The sequence below is a fragment of the Poecile atricapillus genome, chromosome 3 (genome assembly GCF_030490865.1).
Source record: "Poecile atricapillus isolate bPoeAtr1 chromosome 3, bPoeAtr1.hap1, whole genome shotgun sequence".
Classification (NCBI taxonomy): domain Eukaryota; kingdom Metazoa; phylum Chordata; class Aves; order Passeriformes; family Paridae; genus Poecile; species Poecile atricapillus.
Window position 1 is genome coordinate 101,834,535 of NC_081251.1, and position 18,067 is coordinate 101,852,601.

General features: G+C 43.9%; 1 long non-coding RNA gene across 2 annotated transcripts; it reads left to right on the forward strand.

Moving 5' to 3' along the window:
* The first annotated feature begins 214 nt into the window (after positions 1-214).
* Positions 215-17,173, forward strand: LOC131577806 (uncharacterized). Of its 2 annotated transcripts, none has more exons than XR_009277283.1 (3): positions 215-277; positions 15,335-15,459; positions 16,651-17,173. It is a non-coding gene; the product is annotated as an uncharacterized LOC131577806 (long non-coding RNA). The 2 variants fall into 2 exon arrangements; XR_009277284.1 differs by having other exon boundaries at positions 16,666-17,173.
* The last annotated feature ends 894 nt before the right edge of the window (positions 17,174-18,067 follow it).

The window sequence follows — 18,067 nt, forward strand, 5'->3', positions numbered from 1 at the left end:
ATACATCCCAGTCCTAAACTGAGGATGTACAGCCAACATGTAAGGCAGTTACTTCATGTAGGAGTCCTAGCCCAACATCTCTGTCTGCTTCCCAAGTGACAACTCTTAACGCCAGAATTGCTTTAACGAGAAGCAAGGCAGACAGCCAGTTTCCAGGCTGTTCACATTGCCTCCTCTTCTCCTGAGCCTGCCAAGGTACAAAGTCCTTGCATAACCCAAACACTGAACAGCAAGAGAGCAGGTCTAAGAGATGGGAACCTGCTTGCACACTGTAAAGGTAACATTAGAAGACTTTTGGTGATGCTGCCCGTGACAATGTGCCTGCTTATCTGTTAACAGAAAACGTAATTGCAAAGCTTTAGCACTTCACTTCTGGCCAGATTTTCTGCAGCTGAGCTCTTACCCTATTTATTTGTTTCTGCAAAACAGGTAGGAATCAGCTTCTTCATAGTGCATTGATACTGTTACAATTTATCTTTAAAAATTTTTCAATGTGTATAGTGACAGGCTAGTTCTCAACGATTTTCATTCCCAGCGTGATCAGTTACACAAATGGAAAAGTTTTTACTTCATGGGGACATTTTGTACTTTATTTTGCTTCCATCAGTTACTGAGGCTTCACCCTGATGACTTGCAGGGCATCCCTCAGGACTGCTGTGTTTCACACATGCTTTTCTCAGAAGAAAATAAGAATTTAGTTTTTTTCTCTAGTGTCTCAGAGCTGGCTGTCTCTAGTCCTACTTCACCTTTTCCCTTCAATTGTTTCGATTGATTTGCAAGTAAGATGCCACTAGTAACATAGGAAGGCTGCAGTCACTTCCAGCCTGTTCTCAGCACTGCCTACAGACTGATGCAAATTGGCACATTTAAAGCCTAGGCAGACAGCAGCTGTGTAATCCAGTGGCATTTCCTTCTAAAATTTTCTGCACAGAAGAGGAGCTTGAAAGGAAGTAACAGTTTGGGGAGAAATCCAATTCCAGCCCCAGAGGCAATGCTACACTAAGCAGTAAATCTTCTTGTCTGTGTCTACAGAAAGAATAAGGAACTCCTGGCTTGCTGGCTCTGTCTCTGCAGCCAGGGAGGAGCCTGCAGACTTGCTGCCCCACTCTTCTATATCTGCAACCTATTTGACCATGCTGCAATTCCCTGTCAGTGCACGCTCCAGGTTTTCTTTTCCACAGAAACTGGGATGCTGCAATGAAGGAGAACGGGAGAGATGCTGTGTACCTTATTTCAACCTACCATGGCTTTAGGACATGAGCAAAAAACAATACCAGTGCCAGACACAGCTCATTTTTTAAATTTTTTTTTCCAGCTTGCTAGGTATCCAGTAGTTTCAGGGAATCAGACAATGTCTGATGTGAAAAACAAGTTCAAAAAGTCTGGAAGCATCTAATTCATGCAGAAAAGTACCTACTAAACTGGGGGAAATAGAGACTTAAAGCTAGTCAGTGCTGTAAAGTCACAGACACTTAAACAGCTTCAAGGTAGCAATGCCTCCCATCTAATTCCAGCACAGTCTGTCTTTTGGCTTTGAAAAAGCCAGTGTGAGCAACAGTCACTCACTAGCAGAAAACACCGGCATCTATTGTGCCTGCACATCAGTATTGGAACGATGATTTCTGCATCGTTTCATTCCTGAGATCCCACTGGAGTTTTTTTGCTGTTCCTTTTTAGTAAGAATAGATCTACTTCTAAATTTCTCATTAAAACCGTGTTTTTGATCAAAAATGCAGTTTCTGCCACACAAGCAACTCTAATGCACTAACAACTTTCATCAGGCAATGTAAAAATAAGTCTTGCATTTAGGGTTGCCCAACCTGAGCTTACTGTCCCTCAGCCTGTTGAGCTGGAAGGTAGAAGGCTGAATTGCTCCCCTGCCATCCTCCACTCTCCCCATTCCAACAACTGCTCCAACACAAAACACGCTTTTCTGGCTTGGCTGAGTCAAGGAGATTGCTGTAGGTGGTGCGTGGCAGTGACATTTTGGGAGAAGGAGTCCAACGTAGGAGGCCAGACCAGAGAGGAGACACAGAAACACAGGCTGCAGCTCAGGAGACATGGTTTCCCTGTGCAGCAAGATGTAATTTAACTTTGAGCTGACTCAAAATAAAAGGCTGAAGGATTTTTCTCTCCCACCTCCCTTTTGCATCACATGGGTATTTTTCTCTTTACCGGTATCTTCAGGCTTTCAGTTCCTCTACCCAGCTACAGCCTGTTCTGCTTCTGGGAAAATTTGGGGAAAGGAACTGCAAATAGAAAATACGTCTCCTTGTTTCTATCCACCTCTTCCCTCACATGCTTTGGTAAAAGGAAAGAGTGTAGATATTGCATATCTTTTTTTTTTAAGTCCAGATTCTTCCCTTAATGTTTTCTCTAGTGGTTTCAGCTACACTTTTTTCTTCAAGAAGAAATAAACTAGTTCACATTTAAAAGTCACAAACTGTGGCTTCCATTTTGTCAAAAAGGCTGGGCTTCTTCCAGGTTTAGAAATACACTTAAATCTGCCAAGTTTTGTCAAACATTACCTTCCCTTAACAAGAAATATTCATTCTTTTTGGATTAAAGAGAGAGAGGAGAAGCAACCATTCAAGTGCCTTTTATAAGAGGGAACATTCTGTATTTTCTTGGGTGCAGACATGGGGGAGGAGGAATATGGAAAGAAAGGGAAAAAAAAAAAAAAAAGCAGACAGAAATACCCAGCTGAGGGCCAATCTGAGTTTATAACTGGTATCAGATTCTGCCAGTCTTACTCATGTAGTGCAACTCCTATTGATTTCTGGGGGTTCCTCACAGGGTAAGCTAATGTTTAACATAAATAAAGGTTACTGAATCTTGTTCTTGAGAAGCAGGGGTCAGGAAGCTCTTATCAATTGAACTGCTCCATTCCTGACTGGCAAGCCTGCTCAATTCAGGGTTAATTGACTGATTCCTTAAAGTGGAAGTGTTGTGGAGAAGCACAATCATTGCCATTTTTATTCATTCTGATGTGATGTATTCCAACTCCCTCTCCACCAGGTCTTACTGATCTGGTGAAGGAGAATAAAAAATCTTTGCAAAATGATCTTGAATTCTGCCAGATATTCTTAGTTTAAGTTGTCTGGTGGTGCAAGATCAGATAGTGTGAAAGACAATAATGCACACATTTTTTATTCCAGACTAGTTTTTAAGCTTGTGTGATACAAACCCGTCATTGCTGCTTGCTCACTTTTTACATCAACCTTTGCTATCTAACCCACTCCAATGTGCAGGAAAGAAACCTTGATTTGAATTTTACCAAGATGCCATATTTCTAAATGATGCTCTGGAGTGATTGGCATGGAGTCTGGATTCCAGGGCCGAATGCAGTAATGCTGCCAGGAGGCAATGTTGCAGACAGGGGCTACAGCTGTGGTCTCTGAAGGGACCTGGCCACTCTGTCCATGTATCCTTTCCCTGTGTCTTGCAGTGCTTGAAGGTACTAATTTCTCCAAATTTGCCTCTGTTTATTAATGTGTTCTGTCCTTAAAAATTCAGTTTTTTAATATAGTAATGTGTATTCTCTAGCTGAAAGATTAATCACAAGGCGGTGCTTGAGGTGGGAAGGCTTTTCCAGAGAGGTGCTACATGTCAGCTAGTCACTCTTAATGGCAGTTTCCAGTAGGTCCCCTAGCTTTTGGAAGTGACATTCAGCCTGACATGTGCCAGCCACGCAATCTACCAAACCCTGCAAAGTGCAAATATTAACATAAATGCATATTAAGCTGCTGTGTGTTAGCTCTTAACTGAAATAGAGTTGGGGTTCCAGCAGAGGCAAATAAATAGCATTGATTTATACTGCCTCCAGGATTTGGCCCATCACCATCTCCTTATACAATTCTTGCAGGAGCTACAAACTAGATAAAGGCTTTTACTGGAACATGGCAAGTAACTGTATGTTCAGGCTGACTAGTAGTAAAGCTGTGGAATCTTTCTCAAAAATCATTCTGCTGGATAGCTGATTCCTCAGGTAAGAGCTACTTATTTAGCTAAACCCTCCATCCTGGTCCTGCCTCTCAGGTACATTTTCCTTCTCAGCTATCCCTTGGAAACTGAAGTGGATTCTGAAGAACATCTGTGATGATCCAGGGGATCTGTGTGTCTGGTCTGTCTTTTGGAGGAGGTCCTGAACCAGCTGCACCCTGGCAGCATCTCACTCCCAGCCTGCCTGTATGGACCAGGGGCAAAAGCCACTCCAGCACTTTCTGAAAAGCTCTAGTGTTAATGCACAAGTGCAAAACAAAGCAAAGCATGTGAAATAGCACAGATGCTTCCAGAAAATATCACCCTTCCTGCTCAGAGGGGGTGTACCTGCTCTGTGCCCACAGTGTGCTGGGGTAAGGCCCATGTGCTGAGCACCCTGTGTGCTGTGGCCACCCCAGCAGCTCCAGTCCTGAAGGACTGCGGGTGGTTTCATCTGTTTAAAAAGCTGATTTTGTTTGTAGCATAATTTGATGGCAGTTTTCTTGGGTGTTTTTGCCACTCTAATAAGTATGCTGTGAGTACATCTGCAAGCATTCATATGTTAAGATAAAATTACTGGTGGTGCTCATCTCCCCCTGTGCTACTGCTTCTACCTCCAGTAAATGCTTGTGTGCCTGCATGCCTGTGTACAGACAGATGCATGTGCACAGCACCTGATCCTGCTTCTTAATTATTTTTAGCCCAATTCCCAGAGTTGTTCTGCTTCCTGCTGATGAATGGGAAATTCTAGTAGTGCTGTTTCATTTCATTTCATTTCACCAGCCTCTCAAGTGTAGAAATTATGGTAAATTTGAGAACAAGTGAGATTAGATTGATAGTTACACCTCCTTCTTTAATTAGCCAACCATGGGATCTGTGGAGATGAGGGAGGGGAGTAAGAATTTACCATGGTGAGAGAGCTGGAGGTTCTTTCTTCTCTGTCCTTTCTCTTTCTTGTCCGTCTGTTCTCACTGACAGTAACCCCTTTAGTGATGCGGGGTTTATTTACAACTGCCCTGACTGTGCTACATCAATGGTTTCCCTGACCTTGGCTCAATGATTATGCAACGGAGCGTTGTAAATTATCTTGTCACCAGAATCTCTATTTAGGCAAGTATAATCACTTCCTTGTAAGATCCCAGGCCTGGTGTACAGAAACAAAAAATTCTACTGCATAATAATGAGTGCAGCGCACTGTTAGGGATGAAAAAGCCCCTCTGCCATATGGAAAACTACAACATACTGGCGCTGGGAACCTGAACGTCAGGAATTGGTGCAGAGTGCTTAGCAATCTTTGGCAAAAAGGTGTAAATTACTGTCTGTAGCTGTCCCATAAAATGCAGCACGGAGCCTCTCTGTGCCTCGCTGCAGTGACACTTGGCAGTGCTGTGATCCCTCCCTGGCAGCGCTTCTGCAGGCTCCATATTGCAGGGTGCCTTCTTCGCCTTATTGGCTCTCGGATCAATGTGACTTGCAGCCTAGTTTTTCCACACCCATGGCAATAAAACATGGAATGCTGGCTCTTTGCGATGCATCAGAGGGGCGGTGCGGAGCGATCGCATTCTGCTTGCTCCTAGCAAATGCCATTATGGAGATGAGGTATCAAGGGGCCGCGTGGCTGCAGGTGGCTCTGTGCACACGTGTGCTCACTGATTCCTTCAAGGATATGTGTCCTCGCTTGGCTTTGCCAGCTGGGCTGCAGGGGATGTGACAGGGATGGGCTCTGATAGGAGTGGCTGTGTCCGGCGAGCTCGAAGCAATTTCAGATGCAGCATAGCTGCTAATGCCAAACCTGCTCCTGTGTTTGCTTCACTTCAGCTGAGAGTTACACCTTCCCTTCTCGTATCTCGGAATGATGGAAAATGTCCCTCCCGTGAAACACCCCTTCAGTATATCTCTGGACCAACTCATCAGCAGCTTCTCATTTCTCCCTCCAAAAACCTTGAATGTAAAACCTTGGGCTGCTGAATTATTATTACTGTATCTGGGGGAATTGCACTGTCTTGTTCTTACCCCAAAGATTTTACAATTAGTCCTCCAGCACAATACCATCTCCTCTCCCTCTCCATAGTAACAGGGGAACTGTTATTTCTGTATATTTGTTAGGAATGTAGTTAGCATTCACTGAATAAACTCAGAAAGCAATATTTCACATAGAATAATTATGAATATGTATTTACTTGAATAAGCTGTTGATTTTGCATGAATTCTCCACACTGTTTCTTAGGCAAATATGCTAATGATTGATGTGTGAAAATTTACTTTATTTTAGGCTTGTCAGACTAACTAACACAGTGATCCAAATCCAGAAAATTGTTTCCTTACGCCTAAGGAACCATAACAATTACAGGAATATTCCAGGGAAGCTGATTACTAATACATCAAATGCTTCTCTATGGATATGATGATTTTGCAGCAATATTTCCAAACAAAATTTACTTTGCTGCTGTCTCTTGGTATTGGTATTCAATCAAGTCCTCATGGCTGTATCAGCTGTGCCAGGAGACCAATGACATTAGAACCCTTTTACACAGTGCCTGTGACAAAACCTGGGCACCACACCGTGGGCAGTGATGCCAGTGGGCACTGAAAGGGGCAGTGCCAGAGGGCCATGACCATCTCAGCAGGCACTGGAGAGCAGTGGGTGGTGTTTCCCTGAACTTCAACAGGGCTGTTGACAGCCTCCTGTAGTACCCTGGCTGCTGAGATGGAGACAAGAGGACTGAGCGGGAGGATGAGTGGAAAATTGACTGGACCCCAGGGCTCCAGGGATCCCATGGAGCAGATCAGAGTTGAAATAGTGACTGGTTACTGGTGGTGCTCCTCAGGGTCCACTGCAGGACCTGATATTATTTAATGTCTTTCTTAAAGCTGGACAATGGAATGGGATGGAACCTCTCCAAGTTCTCTGATGACCGAAAGCTGGTGGAAGAGTCAATGCACTGACGGCCAGGGCACCGATGAGAGATGGCAACTGGCTGGAGAAATGGGTTGAGAGAAACTTCATGAAGTCCAATAAAGGCAAATGCAAAGTCCTACATCCATTAAGGAATAATGTCCTGCAACAGCACGGGCTGGGCTTGCTAGAAAGCAGCTTTCAAGGCAAGACCCAGGGGTCCTGGCAGACAACAAGTTTGGTGGTGAGGCACTGGCACAGGTTGCCTAGAGCCATTGTGGATGCCTCTTCCATGGAAGTATTCAGGGTCAGGTTGGATGATGCTTGAAGCAACCTGGTCTAATGGAAGATGTCCCTGCCCATGGTGGAGGATTGGAACGATGTGATCTTTAAGGTCCCTTCCAACTCAAACCATTTTATGATTCTGAACTGTGTCAGGTTCAGCAAAAACCACCGAGATGCTCAGGGTGCTGGAGCATATGGAGTACAAGGACAGGCTGAGAAATCTGGTTGTTCATCTGGAGAAGAGATGGCTCAGGGAGTATCTAATTTTTCTCTGTAACTACCTAATAAATGGTTATAGACAGGATGGAGCCAGACTCTTTAGGGGGTGCACTGTGAAAGGCAAGGGGCAGTGAAGCTGCAGCAAGGTGGATCCCAGTTAGAAATAAGGAGAAAAACTTCATGGTAAAGAAGATCAAGTGCTAGAATAAGTGCTCAGAGAGGCTGTAAGCTCTCCATTCTTGGATATACTCAAAACCTATCTGGATAAGGCCCTGAGTATCCCATCTCACTTCAAAGCTGACCTTATTTTGAGCAAGAGTATGGACCAGACATGAAAGCTGCTTTCCAGCTTATTTTATGGGGAGTTTATGGTGAACACTTCTAGTGAATTTTGCACTTGGAAAACTATTCCTTTTATCTGTATTTTGGATATCTTTCATGTCACAGTAAATTTCACCAGAAAGGAATCCAAAGAATGGGAGTTTTGCCAAAGAAAATGAGTGCTGAGACTAATTTGTATCATGACAGTCTGGCTATGAATTTATAATTGTATCACTCTAAGCCCAGTCTGGTTCCATACCTACAGTTCTCTGTAGCCGAACATTAATCACCAGCTTCTAGGGATGAAAACCTTCTGGAGCTTGTGGGGGATGCAAGCTGTGCCCTTCAGTGGGCAGCCACAGTCCCTGGCTCTGTGTTTCCAGCCTGCCTGCCTTCATTGAGCAGAGGTCTGGGTCTGACTGCTCTTTAGAGCAAGTGTCAAGGAGCCAAACATGCAGTCTGAGTGTCTCCCACATCAGTTGCATGTGGAGAACTATGCAGAGAACTTCCCAGCTGTCCTGAGTGTTAGTCATCAGGAACTGTGCTGTTAACATTAATGACACCAAGATTTCACAGTTCTCTTCTCTTAAACATGTGCATTCAAATCCTAGAGGCAATGTTTAATGCAAAAACAAGTTAAATAAGCAGGTTTGCACAAAAACACTACTTTGGTGCATTTCTTTTCGAAATGTGAATGGGATTTTGCTTGCAAACTGAATTTAATTTTTCAGTCCTGATGATAAACCTGAAACAACTGTCTTGATGTGAGTCTGTATCTGGAGGAGCATGCTTTGCCCTTTGCTCAACCATTTCAGTGGCAGACCATCTATCAGAGCATCTATTCTTCCAATTCTCTGGCTGATGTGCTCAATGAAGCATACACAGAGAAGTGCTCCATATTGTTTAAGAAGCTTTCTTAAGCCCACAAAGATCATTTTAATCTCTGTTTGTATGGCAAACAAATATGTAAGAGGAATTAAACTAGTGGGTAGCTGCATGTTACAAGATTTTTTAGCATTGCTCTATTAATGTGACTGATTGAGTACAAGATGTGTTGCTTGCCATTTCCTGGAATAAAAAAATGAGCTGTTGAGTCTTAATGTGCTATTCCAATTATGGTTATAAAATACTGAATCAAGTCTTTCTTTAAAAAAAAAAAAAACATAAAAAGAGAACCATTTGGAATTAAACAGTTCAACAGAATTAATAATGATTCCAGATGGGCCTGTATTTGGCACTAAGAAGTGTGTGAAAGGAAACATTTTCAACCAGAAGCTTGAATGATTTATAAGAGTTCTTGAGAGATTTTTCACTAGTAAAGATGCCCTTTCAGCCTCTGCACATTTGGAGCTAACAAAGGAAGTGACACTCAGTGAGTGAAAATCTTGGCATTGGTGAAAAACACACATATGTTCACAAGCAGAAGTGCCTGAAATAGCACAATTAGCAAAGCCAGGTTCTTCACACACTCTCAACTCCTTGTTTCCCTATGAGTAAAAGAGGAAGAGTAGCATTTCCTCACCTTGAAAAGGTACTGAAAATAGGAAATCTTCTGTGACTGTGAGGTAAATAGATACCATGGTGCTGATAACTGCAGCAATATGGTGAGAATAAAAGCAACTTCTGCTTGCAAGTTAAACCTTTTCTTAGGTCTAGGAGAGACAAGACACTGGGCCAAAAAGAGAGAGGTCTAGGTTTGACAACAATTATTTTAGTATCTAATGTTGCGTAGACTTACAAGCTTTTATCCAAAAATGAACACTATCTAATGAACTGACTAATTGTCTCCCTCTTCCATAGCATTCCTGTTATAACCACAAAGTATTTAGCAGACATTTAACTCTCTGAAATGCAAGTCAGTAGTTGGAATCAGTGAAAAAGTTAGCATTGAGTGGTCAATCAGCCTCTTCACTGGTCACCATGATTCATGGATTATAGGAAACAGAGAAACAAGGAAATAGATTACTCACACTTGATGTGTTACATTAAATCAATTATTAATAGACAGCTGGGTATCTGACTGCCTTGTAGTCTGTTATGAACTTGTGGGAATGATGAGCAGTAAAGTAGAAGTTAATAGACTGCCCCAAACCACTTTTTTTATCAATTACAGTGTTAGCCTGATGTCAGTTAATGGAAATGACTGAACTTTGCATCCTGCCTCTTCTGTGATTTACAGCCCATTCCTTGATCAAGACTTTAGGGAGGATGTCTTTTGCAGGGGGAGTGGAAATGACAACATATGGCTTCTGTCTCATATTACATCTGTTTGTAACCTGCAGATTTGACTTCTTTTCTTCCTATAAAGCCTGAGAGACAGCCCCTCCTCCCTCTGCCCCAGTGCAGCTAGATCCCAATGCCACAGAATCTTTCCTTGCCAAATTCCACCCTTTTATTCCAATGTCCCTTTCCTTTATTTCACCACTTTAACTCTTTCTGTCTGCTAATGCCAGTCTTTCTTTGCACATAAGACTACCCAATTATTCATAATTTCTGGGCCCTGGTTCAACAAGTCTGTTTGGAGATGATAGTTGCTCTGCACAAACAACTTCCCTTCATATTGGTGGTCCTGAGGCTTGTATCAGGCTCCCAAGAATTTATCCTTTTTAATGAATAAATGGCATTCTTATTTACTTGGATTGAAATGTGGAAAAATTATTCCACACACAAGTGATTGAATTCCATATCTTCCTAGACTCATCATGTGCTGACAGTCCCATGCCTTTATCCTGTGACTGTCATGATCCTTGTTCTAATTTAAAGGCAGATGCACTGTGATCAGGAATTTCATTCACTAATTCCAATTGTTGAAAATAAACAAAAGTTAGGCTTTAATGTTTCATTTTTAATTGCATCTTAGTGGTTAAGCAGTGTATCTCTACCTTCTATTAATTCTAAACTTAAGAAATACTGAAACTGGTCCTTTCACTTCCTGAATTTTCCAGGCCTTCAGTTTTTTCCCTTTTACAGATACATAACCTTGGGAAAAAACCAAAATAAACCCAAACCTTGCAGGCTGCATGTTGGATGTAGGAGAGTTTCCGTGTTGTCCATGTACTGTGTGCTCTCAGGTTGTGCTCCCTGCTCTCCTCTGCTTCAGTGCTGTGAGCACAGGCACAGCTTCTCCTTCATCCTCACCATGAATTTATCCCTTCTAAAGGGGTTCACAAGGTTGCCAAATTCCTTCTTGTTCTTGCCTGTTTTGTGCTCTTTTGCTAAAAAAGGTTGGTAGAGACTCTGAGCATGTACTTTTTCTTTTCTCAGCCTTATTCATCACCCTCTGTGGAGTGAAATGTATCATGTTGTCCACAGCTCTGTAACTTTTCCATTCATCCAGTATGTTCAGATGAATCTGACTTTCTAGTGTTTAAACCAAAACTCATCCAAGCAGATGGAAAAATTTCTAATTCCCTCTGTTTCTGGGATTCATAAACTTGGCTGGTCTCTGCAAGTCCTTGCACCTTTTGTATAATTATTTATAACTTTGCAAAGTCATTTGGAAGTTTTCTAAATGCTGCCCACGTGAAATATCAGGGCTTTGCACCTCCTCTGTGGAGCTGTTGATGAGCTAGAAAACTCAGAATTTTTTTCTGCTGAATAAAATAATACTAAAGATTTGGAGTTAATGTTGGGCATAGGCAGGCAGAGCAAAGCACCAGCAGCTCTGCCTAGGAAATATAGGGAGAAAAGCCAAACCTCATAAACATTTCCTTTCAAGGAAAATAGGTTTTGAAACAATGTAAATAAAGACATTACCGAAAACGTGTTTTTCTTCTAAGACAGCACCATCCAGAAAGGATGATTTTTTTTCCATTTAGGAAATAAAGTCTGCGAAAAACTATCAAAATCTATCAGAAGCAAAGCAATCTGGACAACAGTGGGAATAATCAAATTAAAAGTAACTTTTTTTTTCTTTTTAGAATTGTAGGAGCTGTCTGTGGGTTTTTGTTTTGTTGATTTTTTTGGTTTTAATTTTCACTTTGAAGGCTTCACTTTCTTCCAAAAGATCAACACAATTTTCAACCTATGCTTTTGTACATGTTTCCATAAAATAGCAGATGCTAATGCTAGCTTTTATTCACAAAAACAGTTTCAGAATTGAATGAGCCACTAGGAAAAATGCAACCTTGTTGCTGCTCCTTGCTAAGAGACAGCCTTCCTGCCTTTTTCCTGACCCAGCCCATGATAAAGGTATGAGTTGGAACTTGAATCCTGCAAGACCCTGTGGCAGGCTGGATTATTCACTTACTGATAGCTGTGTTGTAGGAGTGTGACACAAGCTTCAGGTCTGCACCTGCACGACATTACTTCATTTTTGGATATATCCTCCTATCCTTAACAACTCCTTTCAAATCATGAGAGGCTTTTATCCGTTCCCTACTGATTGGGAAAGGAGAGGGCAGTTCCCAGCCCATTCCTTGGTCTCTAACAGATCCTTTCTGCCCGAGTGGCAGGATCCCAGGGAGAAGAAATTGAGAGAAAAGGCTGTACTTCTAATGTAGATCCTGGGTCATTAAATAACTACCAGGGCCTGCAGGCACACAGCACCTGTGGGAAAGAAAAAGCTACAAACCCAAAGTGACTGTTTATAGGTACGATTTTTCTTCTTCAAAACACAATTTTGCAGCAGAAATTTCCACTAGAAAGTGAAGCTCACTTCTGCTTTCCCAGTTGCCTAGGTGATTAACATGAGACAAACACAGTTCTTCCTATGGTTAGTCTTAAATCCTTAAGACAAAAGAGTTTTTTGGCTTTGTGTTGCAAGACGCGAAGGTGTTTCAAACAGCCGGATTTCGCAAGAGCCGTGTCCTCCTCCTGTCCCTTTGCTTGTCTGGCATTTGGGCTGTGAAGGTCACTCCGAGTCACTATCTGAGCACCCTCCAAGCTGTCTTAGGGCCAGGAGGGGACACTGTCCCTGGGGGCAAATTCTGCGGGTGTGTGCCCGTATGTAAAGCTCCCAGTAGTTAAAAATACCAAGCCACACGCAATTAACTTAAGTGCCATTAACACCCTGCAAGCGCCAGAGCGACAAGAGGTGGCTGGCCGTGAGAAAGAGCAGATTGCTGGGCTGGAAATCAGAATAGCAGGCTTCTGTCTCTCTGGCGTCCTCAGCAAACCGTGCAGCTCTGGGCTCGTCATTTCTAATCCTCCTGCTATTCTTCCTCTGCCGTCTCTGTTTGGAGAGCAGGTTCTTTGTGACAGGGATGGCTCTCCCCGGCTGTTTGTACAGCGCACGGCACGACTGGCCCTGCTCCCCATGGATGGCTCCCAAACACAGAGCCTTCGGACCAGGCTTCTGCTGCAGAAATTATCCTTTTGATGGTTCAGAAAACCCGGTTCTGCTGTGTTTCCTCTTCTCCTTTCTAAGGATTTCAGGCTGCTCATAAAGCAGCATCACCAGGAGACATGGAAATGCTGCTGCCCTTCTGTGACAGATCAGGAAAGAGAACTACAAAAAATATGGAATCAGTTTCTCCACCTTATATAGACTTTTTCTGCCCCTCTGTCCCCCAGTTCAGTGTCACAAAGAGACAAAATCTTTTTCAAAAAATTCCCCGCATGTCTTCAAGGTTTTGCCTCCTGCTTCCTCTCCCTCTTCCTGGGCTGGCAGAAGCTGCCACATCTGCAGATATGTGCTTCCTTTAACGTCTTCACTTTCTTCCATGATTCTCTGCTGACCTCTGGAAACTCTCCAGGGATTACTGGAGCAAATTTTAGCTGGGGAAAAATGGTCTCTTCTTTACAAAGGCAGCCACTGAACATGTGTTACACCTAATCCATGCTGAGGTTATAAACACCTGCATCCACCTATCCCTATTTACCTACAAATTAGTTTGTTTGTTTGGTTTTTTTTGGTGAGATCTCAACATCCACACATTGATAGTAATATTATTTTTTTTTTTAAATACTGATTCATTTTTTTTTAATTGGGAAACAAAATAACATTACCACCCTTCATTTAACCTCTCAGCTCCATGGCAGAGGAGACAAAATGGCACAGGATCTATTCTAAAGATGGGCAAATAGAGGTGAGGGATTACAGCACAATTTGTCTGGCTCCTACAGAAGTCAGAGATGAGGCTGGGGGGATTAAGCTGGTGGTGTGCTAAAGTAGTCCATCACCTGCTTGCTATCCAGGAGGGGAAACCATTCTCCTTCTGGCCAAAAACTTTCTATTACACCGCAGAGCAACACAGAGACCTGCCCTTTCCATCCTGTGCATTGTTCATGAATTTGAAGCTGCTTCAAAAAAGGAGCTTTTTTTCTTTAAAAAAAAAAAAAAAAAAAAGAAAGAAAGAAAATAAAGAAAAAAGAGAAGAAGTTATTTCAGACATGTTTCCTGGGTTGTTGTTTGTGTTTGATGTTTTCAGCTGAAGCCAAGTGGAACGAAGCAAATACAGCCCTGGCTGCGGTGCTCTGTTTCCCTGGCTGGCAGGGACACCTAGTGGGTAGGACAACGTGTGCTGGTGAAGGCAGGAGAAAACACGCGGTCTTGACTTCCCACCAAGGGCAATATTTCATTTTCTGAGTCATGGTAGTGCCTAATTGATGCTCATGTTATCCTTTGGAATTAGCGTGGAGTCGGGAGGAGTTTAGAGCCAAACCTCCTTCAAGGAACAGAATGTAATGTGAGAAGGTGATGTGAGCAGTGTTACCCAAACTACTGCTAGCAGGAACCACTGCCAGCCTGGCGTTTGTGCAATTGATTCTTTTGAAGCCTGTTACAGTCATAATAACACCTACACGGGCTCTGTGTGAGAGCTGACTCGGTGGTGGCATGATTCATCTCTGTCTGCAGTTACGCATTTCATGGGGTGTTGCATTGGGGCCACTTTTATTCTCTTGCAGACACCTACAAAATGACATTTACTGCTGCTCTCAGTGGGACAGCTTCAGCAGGGAAAACCAGCAGGAAGCTTAAAAAGAACAGGAGGGCAGTGTGACCATCTGCATCCCCCAAACCAGCAGGGCTGTTTGGAGCCAGGGCCAGGCCCAAATCCCTCCAGCCTCCTCACTGCTCACAGCACAGGTCAGGCTTTGCTGGCCCTGTCCCTCAAGCTGTTTACCAGATTGGATCCTTGATTGCATTCCCTTAACTCGCGTTTTTATGGGAAGAGATTGTTGAGTAATTTCTTTGTTTCCATTGTGGGGCTGTGGACAACTTTTTCCTGGCCTCTTCCCAAGCACCTGTCTGAGAGGGCTGGCATGCGGATGCTACAATCTAGATCAGTGGCATCCCTAAAATCCTCCAGCCTGTGCCAGAAACAGAGACATTACATGTGAGAGATTTCTTGCAGGGAAAAAAAGCCAAACCCCTTTACAAACATGGTCAATTTGTTTGTTTGTTTGTTTTAGATACATTTCCTCTGCAAACTACAAAATGCAGAGGCTGAGAAGAAACAGCCTCCTACCACCACTATGGGGACATTCTTACACTCAAAAACATTCTTACACTTAAAAATATAAGATGAACTGCAGCTTTTTATTCAGAAACAGATCATCTAAATAGCAAGAAGCAGTTATACTCTGGACATTTTGAAATCATCTTCTTCTGATCTAATTATGTGCTAGCAGTAAAACTGACACAGTTATGGTTATTAAGCACTTTTCTTTTTTTCCTCCTTTTACCAGGAATCCTATTTTAGGATTAATAGGCACTTGCATCATTTTGGTCCTACGTGCTGTTTTAAGGAGCATCTACATCATCAGCAAATATTTTTATTGTGCTGACAGTGCACACAAAGTGAAATGTGAAGGTACAGGGCTTTATTTTTTTTCTCTCAACTCTCAACATAATTTGAATAATTTATGCCTCATAAGTTCCTTCATTAAAGGAGGAGACTTAATTCTTATTTAGTGAAATAAACAACTTTGAAGGAAGGGGTAAATATTACTTCTTTCTGACATAGCTGCACAGTTTTATAGCAGGACCTGAATATCTGTATTCTAAGTACTGATGATGGGGAGAAACAGTAGACAATATATTTAATAAGACTTTTGGCACTAATAACCTGAATTCCTACATATAAGCTAGCAAAATGCAGTTTATGCAAAATCATGATTATCAGTGTGTATACAAATAGATGAAAAAACTCTCAAAGTATTATTGCCAATGACTCTATATCAAGCTGGAAGGAAATTTCAAGAGCGCATTCCAAGCAGATGTGCAGAGATCTTCAGAACTGATTTTAGTCAATATTTTTATTAGTGATTTTCAGGATAAATATAGAGTACACTTATAAAATTTGCTCAGTCTGGCAGGCAAGATCAGAATGCCAAATGCTAAATTGAAGAGATGGTCTCAGATCAACAAGATGAAGTTCACTAATGACAAGTATGAAGTGCTACACTGCAGAGGGAGATATCAAATGCATAAATATGAATTGGGAAATAATCAGCTCAGCATCAATATGAGAAAATGATGCTGTGTGTATAGTGGTTCATAAATTAAATATGACTCAACAATGTGATTATGCTGCAAAAATTGCTAATCCCACCTGGAGTTCTGTTAACAGAAGCGTTGTATGTGGAAGAGGAGAGATTGTGCAGGCATCCTGCAGCTCCTTAATTACAATCTGGTCACCCAGGTAGACCAGGCTGTCCATCACCTCCCAGACCTTCCCTCTGCTCCCTCTCCAGGCCCTGTCCTCAGCCACAGCTGTTTTTTGCTGCCTTCCTCTGAGAAGGATCCTTGACCTCTTCTCTCTTTGGAAAACTACCCATACTCCTACTGCCTCGTGTTGTTTCTTCTTATGAAAATGTTACAGGTGATGCCAGGGCTGTTCTCCATATGAATCCTATAGGAACATCCTACATGGATTGCACACAGGCAACATGAGCTGCTCAGAGGAAGCTTGCAGGGACTCTGGCAAGGAGGGCTCTTGCAGAGGTGCTGGCTGCTGCCAGCTCTGTTCTGACACATGGGAGCATCACTCAAACCAGGGCAGGACTGTCTCTTCCAGGTGCAGCTCCATTCAAACGGGAAACAAAACACTTAAACAAAGGAGGCTGTCCGCTGAGAATTGCCCCTGCCCAAGGCAAGAGAAGAACAAGGATGGAATTGATTGCATTTCGTTGCATCGTTTTTTAATCCCAGCGAAGTTTTTGGGGGTTTGGTCATGGGAGTTTTTTTAGCTACTCGGGATTTGATGCTACCCGGAACCATCCCCATTGTACTGTGTGATGACCAAGGGAGCTGCCCCAGGGCTGTGACCCTGTTGAAGCCGATAGCGACAACATTCCGAGCTCCTTCCATCACTTCTGCAGGCAGACCGGGATGGCAGGCAGGCTCAAACGGCGCTAGAAATCATATCTGTGTCAGAACTCGTAAACAGATCACCCAAAAACCTGGAGGGACGTGCGCGGCTGCTCCCAAAAGCCCGAGGCTTGCCGCTAGATGGCAAACTTTAATTTTCAAATCCTGGAGCTGCCGCCGCTCGTGCCTGGGGCTGTGTGCGGCCAGGGATGGGGATGGGGATGGGATGGGATGGGGATGGGGATGGGGATGGGATGGGATGGGGATGGGGATGGGATGGGGATGGGGATGGGGGTGGGGATGGGGATGGGGATGGGATGGGATGGGATGGGGATGGGGATGGGGGTGGGGATGGGGATGGGGATGGGATGGGGATGGGGATGGGATGGGGATGGGATGGGATGGGGATGGGATGGGGATGGGATGGGATGGGATGGGGATGGGGATGGGGATGGGGATGGAGATGGGGATGGGGTTGGGGATGGGATGGGGATGGGGATGGGATGGGATGGGATGGGATGGGATGGGATGGGATGGGATGGGATGGGATGGGATGGGATGGGATGGGATGGGATGGGATGGGATGGGATGGGATGGGATGGGATGGGATGGGGATGGGGATGGGATGGGGATGGGGATGGGGATGGGATGGGGATGGGGATGGGGTTGGGATGGGATGGGGATGGGGATGGGATGGGATGGGATGGGGATGGGGATGGGGATGGGGATGGGGATGGGGATGGGGACGGGGTTGGGGATGGGGATGGGGATGGGGATGGGGATGGGGATGGGATGGGGATGGGATGGGGATGGGGATGGGGATGGGGATGGGGATGGGGATGGGGATGGGGATGGGGATGGGAGCCAGGTCCCAGCCCTGCACACACCCAGGTGGCCCCCGGCTTTCTGACTGCCCCACTCCTTCTCGGCACCCAGCTCAAGGCTTTCCCTGGGAGCTCGTGCACAGTAAAGAGCCAGGAGAGCTTTGCCAGGTGTCTCTCCCTCCAAAGCAAGGAACCAGGGCTCTTCTGCGGTTTTCTGCTGTGTGGAGACTCCTGGTGATGCTCTAAGCAAGGCCACGGGGGTCAGAGGTCCAGGCGGTCACTCAG